Source organism: Oryctolagus cuniculus, chromosome 5, assembly GCF_964237555.1.
Source record: "Oryctolagus cuniculus chromosome 5, mOryCun1.1, whole genome shotgun sequence".
NCBI classification, from domain to species: Eukaryota; Metazoa; Chordata; class Mammalia; order Lagomorpha; family Leporidae; genus Oryctolagus; species Oryctolagus cuniculus.
The window spans coordinates 160,521,759-160,539,118 of NC_091436.1; the positions used below are offsets into that span (position 1 = coordinate 160,521,759).

At 39.2% G+C, this 17,360-nt stretch overlaps 1 long non-coding RNA gene across 3 annotated transcripts in view; it reads left to right on the forward strand.

The window, feature by feature from the left end:
• The window catches only part of LOC138849718 (uncharacterized), a 100,185-nt gene that overhangs the window by 59,599 nt on the left and 23,226 nt on the right, over positions 1–17,360 (forward strand). The window contains exon 6 of one of the 3 annotated variants that reach the window (XR_011388813.1): positions 2,584–3,873. The exons of the other annotated variants lie outside the window; for them this stretch is intronic. This is a non-coding gene — a long non-coding RNA (uncharacterized lncRNA). Of the gene's footprint in view, positions 1–2,583; positions 3,874–17,360 lie in introns of those variants that run through there. 3 annotated transcript variants of the gene reach the window in all.

The following is a 17,360-nucleotide window of genomic DNA, read 5'->3' on the forward strand; positions in this document are numbered from 1 at the left end:
TCAAGATTTTCACCAGATGTTTATTTTACAAGACGCATGTGATACATTTATGTACATTAATGACAATTTACTGCTCAATCCTAATTATTACCCTCTGGAGAGAACAGAGATGTTGACAAACATTGATTATTTAAGACAAACTACAGAGAACTCATATTTTCAGATAAAAAAGTAAAAGAGGTTTTAATTTTTTTTCATTGTTTCTTAAATACTTAAAACACACCAAGCCATATTGCACTGAGAGTTAATATTTTGAATGTATTGGTGTGTTACCTCATATGTTGACCAAATTACTTATTCTAGACAAGGTGCATTTTGCTACACTTTTGCTGGAAAAAATCTCTGGAAACAAGATAAACTGATAAAAGATGTTGTTTAGGATCACTGATTGTAGTTACACCTAAACTGGAAGTAAAGTGAGTAGACATAAATGGAAAAGGAAGAATCTTAGTGCTATGATACTGGTGGTGGTGGTGGTGATGGTGAAGATGATGCTGATAAAGAATTGATCCTTACTGAGGGTTTACAAAACTGTATGCCATGTGTTCAGGTGGATTATTTAATTATCTGCTTGCAATAATTTTAATTATATTACTACTAATAGAACAAAGGTTGCTATACTTTCCTGAATGCTCTGTGCTCATGTCTGGTGTCTGTATTAGCACTTCACACAAATTATTCTAATCTTTAATTTTGTAAGGGATGCATTATATTTCTTGTTTCATCCGTGAAGAAATTATAGCTCAAATAACAAAAGCAGGATGCTCTAATCACATATTCTACAAGTGCATTAACAGGAAGCTGGATTGAAACAGAGAAGCTGGAACTTGAACCTGTACTCTAACATGGAATGTGGGAGTCCCAAGAAGAAGATTAATCCAGTGCACTGCAGTGGCCACCTTGGGAGCTACATTTAACATCCCAAAGTTGTAACACTCTAATTTGAATTTATAGCATCTGAGTTTCAATAACACACAATTCTGCTTCTTCACAGCTCCACCCTCACCTCTTTCAGTTATTCGTGTCACAGAATTACATCTTTATTTATTTTACGTCCAATAACCTAGGCTAATCATCACTTTCGAATATATTCATCTTAAACCATATAGGAAATTAAAAATGGAGCTACATATCAAAGTTACAAAAGTTTCAGCTCTTAGAATATTCCATGTGTTTATCTTCATTGAGATCTTTGCTTCTTTATATGGCTTCAAGTAACTGGTTGGTGTCTTTTCTTGTGAGTCCCTTTAGCATTTCTACAAGAGAAGTTCTGGTAGTAATGAACTCCCTTAGCTTTTGTTTATCTGAGACTGTCTTAATTTCTCCCTAGGTTTTTAAAAGATTTAGTTTGTTTATTGGAAGGGGGGGGGGGAGGCAGAGAGAGATAGACAGAAAGAGAGATCGATCTTCCATATGCTGGTTCACTTCTCAAGTCGCTGCATTGACCAGGGCTGGGCCAGGCTGAAAGTAGGAGCCAGAAACTCCATCTGAGCCTCCCCCGTGAGTGGAGGACCAAGGCACGTGAGCCATCTTCCGCTGCCTTCCCAAGCAAATCAGCAGGGATCCGAAGTCGTGCAGTTGAGACCTGAGTCAGCATGCATGTGGATTGGTGGCATCACAGGTTGCAAATTAACCCACTGTTCCACAACACTGGCCCCTCCCTCACTTATGAAGGATAATTTGCTAGATATAGGATTCTTTGTTGATAGTTTTAAAATTTCTAGCACTTTGAATATATCAGCTCACTACCTTCTTGCTGCCAAGGTTCCTGATGAGAAATCTGCTGATAATTTTTAAAAAATACTCTTACTCTCATTAAGCAAACATCGAAGGGTGATACCAGACTTTCACATTCCCTAAGAGAGCTGGAGCATCTTGTTTCTTATGTTTTTATTTTTAAAAGATAATTCATTTTTTTTAAAAATTATTTATTATTTTAGAGACAGAGTTACAGATAGAGAGAGGGAGAGACAGGCAGAGAGAGAGAGAGAGGTCTTCCATCCAAATGGCCTCAATGCCCGGAGGTTGGCCAATCCAAAACCAGGAGCCAGGAGCTTCCTCTGGGTCTCCCATGTGGGCGCAGGGGCCCAAGCATTTGGACCATCTTTTACTGCTTTCCCAGGCCATAAGCAGAGAGCTGGATCAGAAGAGGAGCAGCTAGAACTTGAACCTGTACCCATATGGGATGCTGGCACTGCAGATGGATACTTAACTCCCCAGTGCTGGCCCCTGCTGATAATTTTTTGTTTTTAATTATTTTTTTTAAATTGTATTTAAGTTACACAGGTGTATGTATTTCACATATACAGATTTAGGAACACAGTGATACTTCCCTACCCTCCCCCCCCCCCCCCCGCCCACGCTCCCCCTTGTGTGTAGTGAGTCACTTCTCTCTGGCTGTTACCAAGATTCTCACTGTTTTCAACAGTTTGATTATGTTGTGTCTTTGTCTGAATCTCTGAGTTCATCCTACTTGAAGTTCTTTGAGCTTCTTGGTTGTTTATGTCAAATTTGAGAAATTTTCAGCCATTATTTCTTCAAGTAATCCCTTTTCTTGTTTTTCACTTTTTCTTTTCCTTCTAGGACTCCCACAACACATTGGTCCACAAGGCTAGATGGTGGGGATCGGTAGCTGGTATGAAGGTAACAGTAGAATTTGATAGAAATTAGTGATAGTTAACTAACCAAGCCCTTCCCTGGAGGTGCAAGCCATGGACTAGACCCCAGAAGTCCAAGCTAGTTCCAGCAGAGAGATGTTGCCGTACAGTTTTTGCATAATTGTGTAGACTTTCAGTTGCTTCTTCCTCTGCCATCTTTCTAGAACACCCCTTTCACTTTTAAAGGGCAATAGGAAAGCAGCTTATTGACAAGCACAGGGACTGTCGATGTGATGCAGGGAGAAATCCGCTATGTATCCGCCTACATTCAGTTTCATAATGCGTAGACTCTAGAATGAAAGGAGAGGCATATATTACTTATTTTGCATGAATGTGTCCGAGAAAGGAATCATTCATGAATCAGAGCTTGGTTTGAAGTTCAGGGGATTTTGAAAGAGCTGACACTTGAATGAGCTGTCTTCTCACACGTATGTTCTCTTTTGGGGGAATTAAAAATAATTAAAACAAGTGTAATTTTTTTTTTTATTTGACAGGTAGAGTTACAGACAGTGAGAGAGAGAGAGACAGAGAGAAAGGTCTCCCTTCCACTGGTTCACCCCCCAAATGGCCGCTATGGCTGGCGCTGCGCTGATCCGAAGCCAAGAGCCAGGTGCTTCCTCCTGGTCTCCCATGCGGGTACAGGCACCCAAGCACTTGGGCCATCCTCCACTGCCCTCCTGGGCCACAGCAGAGAGCTGGACTGAAAGAGGAGCAATCGGGACTAGAACCCGGTGCCCATATGGGATGTTGGTGCTGCAGGTGGAGGATTAACCAAGTGAGCCATGGCGCCAGCCCCCAAACATGTAATTTTTGAGTCTAACTCTTAACAGCAACTGTGCTTCTTAACGACTTTTGTGTGACTGTTTTGGAAGGCCAGAACCTGTTGATCCTAGATGACTGTGTTTGTGGTTTTGCACTTTTGGGTCTCATAGTCTGCATTCTACAAACGGTCATTTCCTCAAACATGCCCAGACTTAATGTTCTCTTGGGCCATGCAGGTCCCCAGATAGTTGGCTTCAAAATCACAATAAGCACAAACGCAATTCTCTTTTCAGAAGGTACACCAGTTGTCTCTCAAAACTTGAAGCATTTTTCTATTAGTACAGAAATGCCAGAGTCTCCAAAGGATTACAAGAATACAGGGGGATCTCATACAATGTTTAAGAAGTAGTCACACTTTTGAAATGTGATCCAGAGATACAGAAAGAATAGCTAAGGGTCGAGATATTTAGGAAAACATGTTGGCTATGTATCTTTGGGTTTTGAAACCTGGACTTGCATGCTCTCTTTCTTTTTCTTTTTTTTTTTTCTTTTCCTTTTTCATGCTCTCTTTCTATTTATAAGCCCAAACACGAATCTTACAAATTTCAGATAGGGACAGATCAGTAAAATATATTACCCACACAATTAAGAACTGAGAAATTAGAGACATAAAAAGATCATGTTTACATCAATAGACAAACTTGCATCCACACATGTAGATATTATGGTAATTTACTTTGGTCTCATCAATTGATTGAATTAGTCCAAGTTTTAGGGCTTTTTTTTAGATTTATTTGTTTATTTGAAAGTCAGAGTTACACAGAAAGGAGAGGTAGACAGCGAGAGCGAGAGAGTCCTCCATCTGATGGTTCACTCCCCAACTGGCCGCAATGGCCGGAGCTGTGCCGATCTAAAGCCAGAAGCCAGGAGCTTTTTCCGTTTCTCCTATGTGGGTGCAGGGGCCTAAGCGCTTGGGCCATCTTCTGCTTTCCCAGGCCACAGCAGAAAGCTGGATCAGAAGTGGAGCAGCCAGATCTCGAACCGCCACCCACATGAGATGCTGGCGCTTCAGGCCAGGACGTTAACTGCTGTGCCACAGCGCCGGCCCCAAGTTTTAGGGTTTTGCAGTACATGCCAAATTGATATTTTTTCCACACAAGTTTGCATGTTGATTTAGTCTCATAAAATTAAAGATTGTCTAAAAAAGAAATGTAGCTTAAATTATAAAAATTTATTCTTAGCCACCAAGCCAACAATAATCCTGATCATATTTTTCTGGGTTCTGTTCCTTTAGGAGATTATTAAATACAGATCATTGGTTTCTTTTTCTCAAGTAATATTGTTCCTCAGTGTCTGAGGTTGTGTCAGTGACAAAGAAAACAGTGCCAACCACAACTATCAACTGACTGTTCCTCCTGCTGCAGGTGCTGTACTTCTTCCTCATGAGGGAAATAGATATGGCCTGGTATCTGGAGCTTAGTGAGGAGCAAGTTAGAAGACAAGCTATGTATAAGGAGCTGAATGCACACACAAATCAATCAATCAGGAAGGCACTCTGAAAGTCAGCTTTTGTAAGTTTTTCTATTGTTGCTGTGCTTCCTCTGTTTACTAAGTATTGCTGGGAGCACATGGCTAGTTTAGTGGTTAAGATGCCCACATCCCTTATTGAGGTACTTGGTTTCTTTTTTTTTTTATTTAATGAACATAAATTTCCAAAGTACAGCTTATGGATTACAATAGCTTCCCCCCCCATAATTTCCCTCCCACCCATAACACTCCCCTCTCCCACTCCCTCTCCCATTCCATTCACATCAAGATTGATTTTCAATTATCTTTATATACAGAAGATCAATTTAGCATATATTAAGTAAAGCTTTCAACAGTTTGCACCCACACAGAAACACAAAGTGTAAAATACTATTTGAGTACTAGTTATAGCATTAATTAAACACCTAAGAGTAATTGTGTATTAATTACAGAGTTCAACCAATAGTTTTAAGTAGAATATAAAAAATACTAAAAGGGTAAGGTATTAAGTTCTTTTTTTCTTTCTTTTTTTGTTTGTTATATAGTTTTTTTTATTTAATAAATGTGAATTTACAAAGTGCAGCTTTTGTATTGTTGTGGCTTCCCCTCCCCAACCTCCCTCCCTCCCGCGGCCCTCCCCTCTCCCACTCCCTCTCCCATCCCGCCCTTCATCGAGTTTCATTTTCAATTACCTTCATATACTGAAGATCAACTTAGTATATACTAAGCAAGGATTTCAACAGGCTGCACTCACACAACCGCACAAGGTATAGGGTATTGTTCGACTAGTAGTGTTGTTTTTAAGTTTCATAGTAAAACACATTAAGGACAGAGATCCTACGTGGGGAGCATGTACTCAGTGACTCCCGTTGTTGATTTAACAATTGGCCCTCTTATTTATGGCGTCATCAATCACCCGAGACTCTTGCCATGAGCTGTTGAGGCTATGGAAGCCCCTTGAGTTCACCGACTCTGAACTTGTTTAGTCAAGGCCGTATCACAGTGGAGGTTCCTTCCTCCCTTCAGAGAAAGGTGCCTCTCTCCTTGATGGCCTGTTCCTTCTGCTGGGGTCTCGTTCACCAGGATCTTTCATTTAGATTGTTTTTTGCCACCGTGTCATGGCTTTCCATGCCTGTGAGACTCTCATGGACCTTTTAGTCAGATCCGAATGTCCCAAGGGTTGATTCTGAGGCAGGAGTGCTGTTTTGGGCGTTTGCCATTCTATGAGTCTGCTGTGTGTCCTGCTTCCCCCGCAGGATCATTCTCTCCCTTTTAATTCTATCCTTCATTATTTGCTTACACTGGTCTTATTTGTGCAATCTCTTCGACATGAAGTACTTGGTTTCAATTCCTGTCTCTGACTCCTGACCCCAGCTTCCTGCTAATGCAGATCCTGCAGGCAGTGGTGATGGCTTAAGGAATTGGGTGAGTGCTCAGCTCCCAGCTTCCGCTCCAGCCTGGCCTCGACTGTTGTGTTGTTGGCATTTGTGGAGTGAACCAGTAGGTGGAAGTTTTCTCTGGCTGTCTCTCTGTCTCTGTGTTTTAAAAGATTCTTATTCGTGTGAAAGAAAAAGTTGTAGAGAGAAAGGGAGAGACAGAATCTTCCATCTGCTGGTTCACTCTAGGCCTGGACCATACCAAAGCTGGGTATCTGGAACTCCATCTGAGTCTCCTACGTGGGTGCAGGGACCCAAGCACTTGGGACAACTTCCACTGCTTTCCCAGGTACCTAAGCAGGGACCTGTTCAGAAGAGGAACATCTGGAACCTGCTCATTTGGGATGCCAGCATCACAGGTGCCAGTTTAACCTGCTGTGCCACAATGTCAGCCCTTTAAACAATCATTATTAACATTGATAATGAAATACAATTCCACACCAAAGGGATTAAGTGGAGTGCAAAGAGACAAACGTATTGTCTCCTACTTTGGGCTGTCAAAAGTCAGCTGGAACGTGAACCAGTGCTCCAACATGGGATGCTGGTGTTACAGGCAGTGGCTTGACCTGCTGCACCATGAGGCCAGCCCCTTGTTCTCCTCTTTTACTTCCATGGATTATGTTTTATATGGGATAAATTTAACATCTTATCATGAGCATTTTCATTCATAGATGGTTTTTTTCGCTAAGAAATGGTGTCGAAAGGGGACTTCTAGATTTTTATGTACCAACACCTAAAGGCTTTGACGGAACTGCACAAGTACAAGTGCTTCTCCTGTGGGCAAGGGTGGGAAGTATCATTCTGAAAATGAGGAATTTTAGACTCTAAAGAGGCTACAGTTCAAAATAATTCACCCTCTTTCTTGCAAATAAATAAATTAACATCTCTCTCCCTCACCCTCACTGTCTGATAATAACTTGAGAAGCCCTCGGTTGGTGAGAAACTCTCTGTTTGCCGTGGGAGAAACTGAGGCTCATGAGGTTAGCAGGCGGGCAGGGGCAGGTGTGGAATCAGATGCAGCTCAGTGCTTTTTCCACTGACCCAGAAGGCGCTGAGTGTCCATGACTCTGCCCCCTGCTCTTCACAGGTCTCAGTTTTTGCCTTAATATTGTCTGACTAACATCGAAAATCAGATTCGTTTTCTATTTTTGACAATGTTCTTTCTTAGTTTCAGAGGGTATTTGGTTAATTGTGATACTTTTTTTTAAAAAAAAGATGAATTTCATATTTTTTATTATTTATAGGACTGAAATGCTTCTTTGAAATATTTTCTGTGAATTTTTGGAAAGATGCTTTTTTTTTTTTTAAAAAAACACACTTTAATTTGTAACTCTGGACATTCCTTTCTAATATATTAGAAAAGAAAATGAACATAGGGAATTTCAGATATTTTTATGGGGCCTTGATTTGGTTATCAAAATGTGTAATTTTTCTATCTAATTTCAGTCGCTAACATTCTGAGTGGTTACCATAGACAAGTGCTATGACAGGCATATGAGATAATAGAGGATACATGAGCCAAACTATTTGGGTTGAAATTACTTTATGATAATAAGCTAAGAAAACATATTCTAACCCTGATCCCTTCTATTATCCTGTTCAGAATCAGCTAGGGAAGTCTCCTTTCTGTTTGCTTGTTTTGGTATGGAATGAAATTGAAATATAACTATTTCTATTTATTAAGTCAATAATCCACTTGTCAAAATATGGTAAATTGTTTCCTTAGAGTTCACATTTTCTCAGTAACAGGCATCTTTTCTTCCCTGTAAACAAACTAAAATCCATATTTAAGGAATTGTTGAATAACTAGAGATTTCAAAATGCCCAGAAATGAAGGAATCCTTTGTGAAGTGCTAACCAAGTGAGAGAGAGACAGAGACAGGGAGAGAGAGAGAGAAAGAGAGAGAGAGAGAGATATTTCATCTACTCCCCAGGTGGCTGCAATGGGCCAACCAAAGCTGGGAGCCAAAAGCCCCAACCAGGCCTCCCACATAGGTATACGGGGCCCAAACCCTTGGGTCATCTTCCGGGGCTCTTCCCAGGCCACCACCAGGGAGCTGGCCCAGAAGTGGAGCAGCTGGGACACAAACTAGCACCCATACATATATGAGAGCCAGTGTTGCAAGCAGCAGCCTTACCTGCCATGCCACGAGAAACCACTTAAAAATTGGAAAAATAAATAACAGAAAGACTAGGTGTTGGGACCTGTGATGCCTGCTTTCACATCTTTCTGCTGATTCACCTGTGGATGTAGAGCACTTTGTTTACATTTTAGGCCAATTTATCCTTCAGGTTAGGGTTGATCATGTTTGCTTCCTTCTTCCAAAGGGGTGTTTGACAATGCCTGTCACACACTCTGCCATTCTCAGAGAAAGCTGGCCACCATCCACATCTTTCTTGGGGCCTTCAGTTTCTGCAAAGTTAACCCCAGCATCTGTCTGCTGAGGACGACAGGAAAGACCTGGAGAATATGAAGTGTATGATTGCCATGAGACTTTTTTTTTTTTTTTGTCAGTTGTGCCACTTAATGAATTCGCCAGTGCTCTCCAAGGAATTGGGCTGGCGCTGTCCCACGAGTGGGAAAGTGGTGCTCACTGGAGTACCAGGGCTCAGCATGACTGTGGGACTCATCGCCCTCACTGCTCCCCTCTCCAACACAAGGCACCTTTTCTAGGAAAGTGGCTTTGAAACGAAGAGGGTGAACTTGTGTGAGGAATTATACAGACACCATCAGAAATAGGGAGTCTGCCCTCACATGTCTTTATGTATTTCTTACGTCGTCTGAGTCTTGCATCAGGCGTGAGGGCAAAGGTACTTCTGAAATTGACATTTCAGTGTAAGGTATGTTTTATTATTCTATGAGAGGCTTTTAATGAAGGTTTCCCAAAAGTTGATGAATGAATTTTATCACACTTACCACTATATATATATAATTTAAATATATATTTAAAGAAATTTATTTGTTTGCTTGAAAGTCAGAGTTACAGAGAAGGAGAGGCAGCAAGAGAGAGATCTTCCCATCCACTTGTTCACTTCCCTAAAGCCACAGTGGTCAGGGCTGGGCCAGGCCAAAACCAGGAGCCAAGAGTTTCATCTGGGTCTCCCATATGGGTACAGGCGCACAAGCACTTGGGCCACCTCACTGCTTTCCCAGGCACATTAGCAGGGAGCTGGATTGGAAGTGGAGCAGCCAGGACTCGAACCTGTGCTCTTATGAGATGCCAGCATTGGCATCTACTATACCACAGCACTGGCCCCCACACTTACCACTTAAGACCCTTTGCTATAAAAGTAAAAAGCAAAATACTCTACTCTTCTGGTTTTCTGACTTCCTAGAAACCGTTGTCTGAAAGCGCATATTATATTACATTATCTTTGCAAAATTCTGTTATGTGTATGTGTGTATGGATGTGTATGTATATACATATGAGACTATATCAGAAAGTTAGTGGAAAATGGAATTCTAAGACAAGTTTATTTTGGTGCTAAAAATTCTGGAATTCAGGCATCTGAGGGGGTCTTTGCAATGTTCATGGAAAATGCATAATATGAAATGCATGGATTTCAAAAATTTTTGCTGCACAGTAGACCTTTCTTTGAATTCTATTTTCCAAGAACTATTTGAAGTATCTTCATGTATTACATTTAATGAGATCTTTTGGAGTCTGGTGTAATTTCAGGCAGAGGTTACAAAGGAGTGTCCGAAGGACCATCCCCATTAACTTCCCTATACAGTCTCCACAATTTTTAAGGATTTAACAGTTTCTCAGAGGTTGTGTGCATATGGTGGTGGGGGGGAGTAGAGCAAAGAGACAGGACTGGGAGTCAGCAAGATGTTTCAGCCTCCAGCTCTGAGCTCCGTGAAGAACTTGCAGAGACAGGTCTTCTTTTTACATAATATGAACATGTTCTTAAGTCTAATACAAAGGCAATGACTTAGAATATAATGATGAATCAATGCGAACCTTCACAAGAGGGCTTTTTAAGGATTTTACTCTGTCAAAAAAATATTCGGCTTTGCATTAGTCTGACTGAAAGAAATCATCATAAATGCCACATACCTTTATCTGCTAAAATTAACACAGAATGGAACCTTTGTCATACACACCCAATATTTGCCTTTTTCTTTTCAACAGGGCTATTATTCGATATTTATTGAACCAGATCCACGCAGTGCACTAACTGCTCCCTGGTATAACTTGAGCACTTTGTTTTTGGATGGAATTTACTTACATACACAAGAAGTGCCCTTTAGTCAGTTTGCATAGCAGGCCCATGCATTCTGCAGGTAAATGTTCTCTCTGCCTAGGAGGACATAGCAAGTGCTGCTTTATTTCAAGAAAACCTAGAAAGGGTGAGATCACTTTGGGTAGATATTTTTCATCTGCTACCTCTGTTTTTTTCCCCCTTGTCCCCTTCTACCCAGCTGCCTCATTTGGAAACTTCTTGGCAATTATTTGATGAACAGAGAAACTAAAATCAGCAGTTCTGAATTCACTTTTTTTTTTCTTTTGGTCTTCAGTAAGGCATTGATTGTACAGGGTGCTTCAAGGGGTTTGTGGAAAAACAGAACCAAAAGGTTATTTTTGTACACATTTAAAAAAAATGATTTACTTATTTATTTGAAAGGCAGAGTTACAGAGAGGCAGAGGCAGAGGCAGTGAGAGAGAGAGAGAGGTCTTCCACCTGCTGGTTCAAACTTCAGATTGTCCCAATGGCCGGAGCTGGACTGATCCAAAGCCAGGAGCCAGGTGCTTCTTCTGGGTCTCCCACATGAGTGCAGGGGCCCAAGGACCCAGGCCATCTTCTGCTGCTTTCCCAGGTGCATTAGTAGGGAGCTGGATTGGAACTGGAACAGCTGGAACTTGAACAGTTGCCCATATGGGATACCGGCATTTCAGGTGGCGGCTTTACCCGCTATTCCACAGCTCTGACTCTGTGCATAGTTTTCATAGCACAGTTTCCATGAACCTCCTGAAGACCTGACATATACAGGTGACTGTAAGTTTTCTAAAGCAGTGATTCACAAGCCTTTATTTCGGTAGTCAAACCCAACAGGTCATTTATTCATGTGTCATATTGCTGAATTCTTTCAGTTTTATTTGTGTGTGTGTGTGTGTGAGAGATTTATGAAGGAAGAGAAGGAGGAGGTGGAGGAGATATTTTGGTTGGTGTTCATGATTATTTCATCAATGCTACTGGTCACAGAAATCCATACCTTTTTTCCCCCATGAAAGTGTGCAATGATTCTCTTTTCTCCACATCCAGATCGATGCTTGTTCTCTATTTTCTTTTTAACTTTTATTTAATAAATATAAATTTCCAAAGCACAACTTCTGGATTATAGCGGCTTTCCCCCCCCATAACCACCCTCCCGCCCGCAACCATCCCATCTCCCATCCCATTCTTCATCAAGATTCATTTTCAATTATCTTTATATACAGAAGATCAATTTTGGTTTTGATTTGCATTTCCCTGATGATTAGTCCAATGTTGAAGGTTATTTTTTTTCGTGTACCTGTTGGCCGTTTGTATGTCTCACTTTAAGAAATGTCTGTGAGATCTGCCCATTTTAAAATCTGATTGTTTTGGGCTGTTGAGATTTTTGAGTTCCTTGTATATTCTGGATACCAACTATTTGCCAGGGTGTATCTGAGTAATATTTTCTCCTATTCTGCAGGTTGCCCCTTAGTTCTGTTGGTTGTTTCCTTTTCTGTGGAAAAGCTCTTTTGCTTGATGAAATCCCACTTGCTTATTTTGGTTTTATTTTCTGTACTTTTGGGGCCTGATCTAGAAAATTCTTGCCCACCCCAGGGTCCTGCAGTGTTTTCCCCATGTTTTCTTATAATAATTTCAGTGTTTAAGGTCTCACCTTTAGATCTTTAATCTGTTTTGACTTGAATTTTGTTTTTGAGAGCTTGATTTTTTGATTATAGATAGGAGTCTACTTTCATTCTTCTGCATGTGGATACCCAGTTTTCTCAGTATAATTTACTCAAAAGACTATCCTCTTCTAATACAATCTTTGTCAAAGATCAGTTGGCTCTAGATGACTGGGTTATAACAGAGGCTCTTCTCTGTTATATTGGTCTATTTTTATGTCAAGACCATGTTGTTTCAATTACTGTAGCTTTGTAATATGTTTTAAAATCTTTTTGCTCACTGTTGAAATCTTTACTTAGTATATACTAAACTGATCTTCTGTATGTAAAGATAACTGAAAATGAATCTTGATGTGAATGGGATGGGAGATGGAGTGGGTTATGGGATGGTTGCAGGTGGGAGGGAGGTTATGGGGGGAAAAAGCCACTATAATCCAAAAGTTGTACTTTGGAAATTTATATTTATTAAATAAAAGTTAAAAAAAATCTTTTTGCTCAAGATGACTGATTATTTGGGCACTTTTACAGTTCCATACAAATTTTAGTAGTATTTTCCCTACCTTTGTAAAAGATATCATTGTGATTTTGATAGAGATTGCATTGAATCTGTAAATTGCTTTGGGTAGTATGTGCATTTTAATGATAGTGACTCTTCCCATCTATGAACATGACACGTCTTTCTATTTCTTTGTGAACTTTTAAATTTTTCAGTGATTTCTACTTTTCATTATTGTAGAGACCTTTTATCTCTTTGGTTTACTGTATCTCCAGTTTTGTGGGTTTTTTTGGTAGCTGTTGTAAATGGAATTGCTATTTTGATTAGTTTTTCAGATGATTCACTACTGGTATATAACAATGCTTCTGATTTTTGTACATTGGCTTTGTATCCTGCAACGTTGCAGAATTTATGATTTCTAACAGGTTTCGGGTTTTTCTTTATGTAAGATCATCTCATCTGCAAACAGTGACAGTTTGACTTCCTCCTTTAAATTTTTTTTTTTTTTTTGACAGGCAGAGTGGACAGTGAGAGAGAGACATAGAGAAAGGTCTTCCTTTGCTGTTGGTTCACCCTCCAATGGCCGCTGCGGCCGGCGCACCGCGCTGATCTGAATGCAGGAGCCAGGTGCTTACCCTGGTCTCCCATGGGGTGCAGGGCCCAAGCACTTGGGCCATCCTCCACTGCACTCCAGGCCACAGCAGAGAGCTGGCCTGGAAGAGGGGCAACCGGGACAGAATCCAGTGCCCCGACCAGGACTAGAACCCGGTGTGCTGGCGCCGCTAGGCGGAGGATTAGCCTAGTGAGCCATGGCGCTGGCCCTCTCCTTTAAATTTGGATGCCGTTTATCTCATTCTATTTTTTAACTGCTCTGTGTAGGATTTCCAGTAATATGTTGAATAAAGGTGTTGAAATTGAGCACCCTTGTCTTGTTCTACATCTTAGTCTTTGTATTTTTCTATCCAATATGATATTAGCTTCTATATATGAAACTTATTGTGATTTTGATCAGAGATATTTGGTCAGAGTTTTTAGGATGGATGCCTTTTTCAGATGTCTTTTTATGGTGTCTACGAGATGATCATGTGACCTTTGTGTTCATTCTGTTGATGTGATGTATCACATTACATATATGTTGAGCCATCCTTGCATCCCTAAGATGAATCCCACTTGATCATCATGGATAATCTTTTAAATGAGTTGTTGGACTCAATTTACAAGTTCTATTTGAGGAGTTTTGCACCTATTTTCATCCAAGTTATTGACCTCCGACTTTCTATTTTTGTTCTTCAGTTATCTGGTTTGGTATCAAGGGAATGTGGGCCTCATAGAATGAGCTTGGAAGAATTCTCTCCTTTTCTATTTTTTTGAAATAATTTAAGGAGGATTGATATTAATTCTTCTTTAAAAGTTTGATAGAATTCAGCAGTGAATAAATCTGGTCCTGGGCTTTTCCTTGTTAGGAGATTTTAAAATTACTAATTCAGTAGGTATTCTATTCTACTGATTCATATTAGGTATTCTACTTTCTCGTGAGTTAATCTTGGTGAGGTATCAGTGTCCAAGAATTTGTGCATTTCTTCTAGGTTATTAAGTTTGTTACTATATAATTCTTCATAATAATTTATAACAATCCTTTGTATTTCTGCTATGTTCGTCATAATGTCTTTATTTTCTTCTCTGATTGTATATATTGAACCCTCTCACGTTCCTTTTTGGTTAAGCTAGCTAAGAGTTTATCACTTTTGTTTATCTTTTCAAAGAATCAGCTCTTTGTTGATATTTTGGTATTTGTTTTCCAAAGTCTCTATGTTATTTATTTGGGCTGTGAGTTTTACTATTTTTCCTTCTACCAATTTTGGATTTGATTTGTTATTGTTTTTCTAGTCCCCTGAGATGCAGTGATAAGTTATTTATTTGAGATCTCTATGTATTCTTGATGCAGGCATTGATTGCTAATATGCTTCCATTTTTGTATTTTTTTTGTTGTATTCCATAGGTTTTGGTATGCTGTGTTTTCATTTTCATGAAATTTGAAGAAATTTTAAAATTTCTCCCTTGGTAACTTTATCATTTAGGAGTCAGTTATTTAATTTCTATGTATATGTGCAGTCCAAAGTTTTCTTGTTATTGATTTCCAATTTTATTGCATTGTGGTGAGAAAAGATAATCAAATGATTTCTGTTCTTGTAAATTTGTTGAGACTCGTTTTGTGATACCATATGATATATCCTGTAAATTTTGCCATTTGTTATTGAGAAGATGTATGATAATATTTTCAGTTTAATATTATATTGAGTAGTACATGGAATAATATACTAAATTCAGTGGACATTCAGAGGAATGATCCTACTTAGAAGAGTATTGAAAGTTTTCTTCAAAGAGACTGTTATTAACTTTTCTTGCTTTCATTTAAACATGGTCATCTGGGAAAGGAAGGAAGTATGTTTTTTGGGTAGGGGAATAGTATTAGAAAGTATAAACAGTGAAGTCAGATGTATAGCTTCTTATCCTATCTCTGTGCCTTCATAGCTATGTAGCCTTAGACAAATTACTATTCTTTAGCTGTTGGATGGAAATTTCTATAAACAGCTGTTAGGTTCACTTGATCTAGGGTACAATTTAATTCTTCTCTTTCTTTGTTGAATTTCTTTCTTGAGAATGTTAATTTCTGAGAGTGAGGTGTTAAATTCCCCTACTATGGGAATATGGGAGCCTACCTCTCCCTTTAGGTCTATTAATATTTGCCTTGTGTATTTGGGTGTTCCAGTATTTGCTGCATTGCCAGTGTGAACCCTTTATTATTATATAACGACATAACTGGTCTCTTTTTATTGCTTTTGATTTAAAATATATTTTATCTGATAAAGTGTCACTACTCCTGCTTTCTTTTGAGTTCCATTTACATGGAATAACTTGGTCCATTCTTTCACCTTCAGTCTATGTGTGTCCTTAGAGGTGAAGGGGCTTTCTTATAAGCAGCATATACTTGAGTCCTGTTTTTTTTTTTAATACATTTAGTCACTCTGTGTGTTTTAATTGGAAAATTGAGACCATTGACATTTAAGGAAATTATTGATAGGTAAGGTCTTACTATTACCATTTTGATAGTTGTTTTGTATTTTTATTGTGGTACCATTTTTTTCTTCATTCCTCTTTTATGGTCTTCATTTGTGGATAAGTGATTTTCTTTAGTAGTATACTTTGATCTCGTGTGTATTTTTTATTTAAGTTATACAAGCTTCATGTATTTCATATATTCAGCTTTAGGAACATAGTGATACTTCCCACTCTACCCTCCCTCCCACCCATGCTCCAATCCTTCTTCCTCTTCCCTCTCCCATTCTCACTTTTAATTTTTACAAAGATCTATTTTAACTTTACTTAATGATTGTAAAGTTAACCCTAAACTAAGTAAAAAGTTCAACAAATAGTATGAAGAAAAAACACTGTTTCTCATTGGAAGAGACAATGGCTGTAAACAATCATCAAATCTCAAAATGTCCATTTCACTTCAATATATTACATTTTACATGCTCTATAAGTTACCTCAGATCAGGGAAGACATATGGTATCTGTCCTTTTGGGACTGGCTTATGTCACTAAGTATAATGGTTTCCAGTTGCATCATCTTATTGCAAAAGACAGGGTTTCATTTTCTCTTTTATGGCTCAGTAGTACTCCATAGTGCATATATATCATAATTTCTTTATCCAGTTAATAATCAGTGGACCTCTAGATTGATTCCATATCTTAACTATTGTAAATTGCACTGCAATGAATATAGGGGTACAGCTAACTCTTTCATATGTTGATTTCATTTCCCTTGGGTACATTCCCAGGAGTGAAATGTCTGGTTTATATCGCAGGTCTATATTCAGATTTCTGAGGTATCTCCACACTGTCTTCCACAGTGGCTGCGGAAGTTTACATCCCACCAACAGTGGATTAGGATACTTTTTTCCCCACATCCTCACCAGTGTTTGATATTTCTGCATGAAGCCATTCTAACTGGAGCGAGGTGAAACCTCATTGTGGTTTTGATTTGTTTCTCTGATGGCTAGTGATCCTGGGCAATCTTTCAATTGTCTGTTGGCCATTGAATACACCTGTTCAAGTCATTTGCCCATTATTTAGATGGGTTGTTTGCTTTGTTGTTGTTGAATTTCTTGAGCTCTTTTTAGATTCTGGACGTCAACCATTTATCAGTTGCACAGTTTGGAAATATTTTCTATCATTCTGTCAGTTGCTTCTTCACTTTGTTGGGTGTTTCTTTTGCCGAAGCTTTCATTGCCTGTGCTTCTGGGTTTCTTTCTAAGAAGTATTTGCCTATACCAATGTCTTGAAAGATTTCCCCAATGTTCTCTGATAATTTGATGGTTTGGAGTCATAGATCAAGATCTTTGATCCATTTTGAGTGGATTTTTGTGTAACGTGTAAGTTAGGGGTTTAGTTTCATACTTCTGCACAAGGAGATCCAGTTTTCCCAGCACCATTTGTTGAAGAGACTGACCTTACTCCAGGGATTGATTTCAGCCCCTTTGTCAAAATAAGTTGGTTGTAAATGTTTGGATTGATCTCTGGTGTTTTTATTCTGTTT